The sequence below is a fragment of the Boleophthalmus pectinirostris genome, unplaced genomic scaffold, assembly GCF_026225935.1.
Source record: "Boleophthalmus pectinirostris isolate CB_2022bp ecotype Guang Dong unplaced genomic scaffold, ASM2622593v1 HiC_scaffold_18, whole genome shotgun sequence".
Classification (NCBI taxonomy): Eukaryota; Metazoa; Chordata; class Actinopteri; order Gobiiformes; family Gobiidae; genus Boleophthalmus; species Boleophthalmus pectinirostris.
Genome location: NW_026571133.1, coordinates 26,131,739 through 26,135,114, shown reverse-complemented (window position 1 = coordinate 26,135,114; position 3,376 = coordinate 26,131,739). Strand labels below are relative to the sequence as shown.

General features: G+C 36.5%; 1 long non-coding RNA gene across 1 annotated transcript; it reads right to left on the bottom strand.

Moving 5' to 3' along the window:
- Positions 1 to 716: 716 nt before the first annotated feature.
- Positions 717 to 2,903, bottom strand: LOC129408939 (uncharacterized). Its single transcript, XR_008632187.1, has 4 exons — positions 1,413 to 2,903; positions 1,101 to 1,230; positions 945 to 1,020; positions 717 to 793 (listed from the first exon to the last, which is right to left on the bottom strand). It is a non-coding gene; the product is annotated as an uncharacterized LOC129408939 (long non-coding RNA).
- Positions 2,904 to 3,376: the final 473 nt, after the last annotated feature.

The window sequence follows — 3,376 nt, the reverse complement described above, 5'->3', positions numbered from 1 at the left end:
TGATCCCCACTCTTGCTCTCGAGAAAGACGGCGGATCCACAATCTCAAGCTGCCTAGTTCCACTCACCTGCCAGCGCCTTTGCCTTGCGCAGCACCTGGTGCCTGGGCTCGGAGAGAAATAAGCTTCACTGGGCACTTTGAGTGCCACTCCACAAGGAAAACACAAACAAAGACAAAAAAACAACTCATCTACCTTAAAACTCAAACACTGACCCCTTTACGCGATAGTGCAGCCCTTTGCCACATAAGCTAAACAGGAGCACATCAACAAAGTACAACAGTACAACTAAAGTACAATAGAAATACAGCATCTTATGCCTGTAGTGTGATTAAAAAAAAAGAAAAAAACACTTAGAAAATAGAGCCCAAATGACCTGCCTCTTCTCTTGCCTCTCAGGGTTTCCATAGGAAAGGTATACAAGCCAACAATGAAACCACAGAAACTAAGTGAGAGTTAATGCATAAATACAAATGTGTACACCTACATGCCACAGGGTTCAGGGGAGTGGCATTATAGCTCTGAAACTCAAACATATTTTTAAAAATTTTAAATATTAAATCATGCTGAATATGCATATTTTTCTTATGTTACCTTATTGTGAAATGTATAAGTATGTATAATTTAATTTAATTGATCTAATTCTGTAAAATAATACAAAAACAGTCTTTAGTTTTCCACAGTTCTGTATTGTCTTAACAGAATCAAACACAAAGAGAGCACAAGTACAGAGAAACACAATTTGGAGCTGGACAGTGTGAAGATTTATTCCAGTGAAGACGCTCTGGTCTCTGCCTGTGGACACAGAATAACACATGATGATCACATTCTGATGATCTACTCTGTTGTACATGTTTAAATACATTTAAAGTACTTATTACTACAATAATGGACCAGAACAGAATCACAAGAACATTAGAACTGTATCTGCAGAAACAAAACTCACCATGTGCTGCTTTTCTTCCTCTAAACGCAGTAACAGGGAGGGCATCTGGTATAAAGTCTCCTAGTGCCACATCACCCTTTAGAAATGCGAAAACTGTTTCAATAGGAAGTTCATTTTGAAAAATTTGTTTAAAATCATTTTAGTTGGTTTACTTACTTTGTTCATCTGTGGTCTGTGTTTTGTTGGTTCTCAAACATCTTCCTTTTTTCTGAAACATCAACTATAACATTCATGAACTTCCCCACAGCTCCAGCAGAGCTCTGGACGTCACTCTTTGTAGACGACTCTGGAAGCAACACATTCAAATCTTAGTACAAGTGTCACACTCTTGTAGATGGACAGTCAAAAACAATTTGTTTCAAGGAGTCCTTACATTAACTCAAATTTCAAATAAAACAACACAAACATGTTTTAACAATGACATCATTCTAGGCTGGAGAAACATATAAAATCTTTGAAAAGTCTCACCTCCAGATCAGCTCTCATAATCCCCCTGCTCCCCACTGTGTGTCCTCTGCTCCTGTAACTCTCCTGTGTCCTGTTACATTTGAATTTTCCCTCCAAAAGTTTTGGGTAGGAGAATTCCAGAGGGAGGAGCCTCACCAGAAATTATAATAAAGTCATGTTTCCTCAACCTGATTAAAACATGCAGGTCTCACATCGGCCACAATCAAGCAACCTTTGTAAGATTTAAACATGCTGGACAGAGAAATGTAAAAAAGTCATGTTATTGTTGACAAATTTGTTTTTGCAATTTGAACAACCCCTCTTAGACAATTTTTTCAGTGTAGGACGTAGTCCATAACAATTGCCTGGAAAAATCCAAGATCTGCATAACAAATACAAAGAGATATCCTTCTGGATTTCGAGGGAACATAACAGTGTTTTATGGTTCAAAAAGTTGAATAATTGACAGAACTGTATCAGCAACAATGTCAACTGCAATATAAGTTTTTAAGATATTCTTCCACTGCTCTTGACAATGCTAGTCATATATTACCAAGTGACTTACAAATGTTTTCATGTCTAGCATAGTATGACTTTATCTATATCGGTGAAATGACCAAGTTCCATAGTGTACTCAATCAATAGAAGATTATGCTGAATAAAATTTGCCTGTTAAGAGGACACTACAGCAGGCATTATGCAGGTTTGTGAGAGTTTTTCTTGTGCAACACAATTACATGACGCAATGCAAGATCGAGGATAAAGAGCGCATCTGCACTGCGTTTATACCTAGAATTTATTTTATTTATGCTACTACATTAAGCCGACATATATAACTACATATACCTATACCTAATATTTGTGTTGCATCTGGTATTATAGACAGGATTCAAGTCTATGCTATCAAATATTCAGCTTTACTTAATGAACTTACTTTTTTTTTACTAGATTCATATATTATTATTTAACTTGCTCAGCTGAGTTTGACAAGTTCAGGAGAGCTATCTGTATACAGTGCACCACCCCACCAACCACTCACAAGACTGCTGGACTGTACATCCCTTTTTTGCGCTGAGTGGAAGGATTGCAAAACCAGAGACGGTATCAAGCCTGCTGAAGATGAAGAAGATGCAGAAACAGTCATTCATATTTCATAAGCACAGTTTTTCCAACATACCTCTCATTCCTTACTCCTCTCCCACCTTTAATGTGTTCTTATTAAATTCGCAGCTGTTAAAGCATACCTCAGAGCGTTAGCCCACACAAACGCAATTATTTTTAAAGAATACTGGTTGTGCACTACATAATAAGCACACTATGTCTAGCCCATCTGTAAAACAGGAGGTCCCACTTAAAACTCACCACACATGGGCTGCAGGTGCAGGAATAAATGAGATGGACAAGTTTTATTCTCACACCAAAGAACAATGGACAAGATAAGAAAAGTTTATTTCAACTCTGATTATGCAAAATATCTTTTGACAAAAAATATTCGTCCTTTGTTTATATTCATTTCACACAAAACTGTGGATCAAAGCAACTAACAAGATTTGCTACTTATTTAAAAGAAAGCATGTGTTTCTACTGGACAATTGTAGTGACACCCCTATATATTACAAGTCCAAAATCTAACACACTTGGCAGTAATGTTTTTAAATATGAATCAATCAAATATAAAAAATCAAAGACGATAATAGGAAAACCATTGCTAAATCAGCCAATCATTAGAATCTATGCCGTAGGATCTGATGCCTGAGTTCAGAGACTAATTATATTTTAATTCTACAGCTCGTATATTGTGTGTGTTAGACAGAAAACCAAAATAACTCATGGTTTTATATTAACCTGGTATTTTTTGTGTGATAGATTAAAACAAGTAGACAAAAAGCAGGGAGCTGAATGCAAATGAGGAATAGCATGTGTGTTTTACCATTCCCAGTCAAGAACTTGTGTGAATGAATTTAATACCATGATCAACACTAATC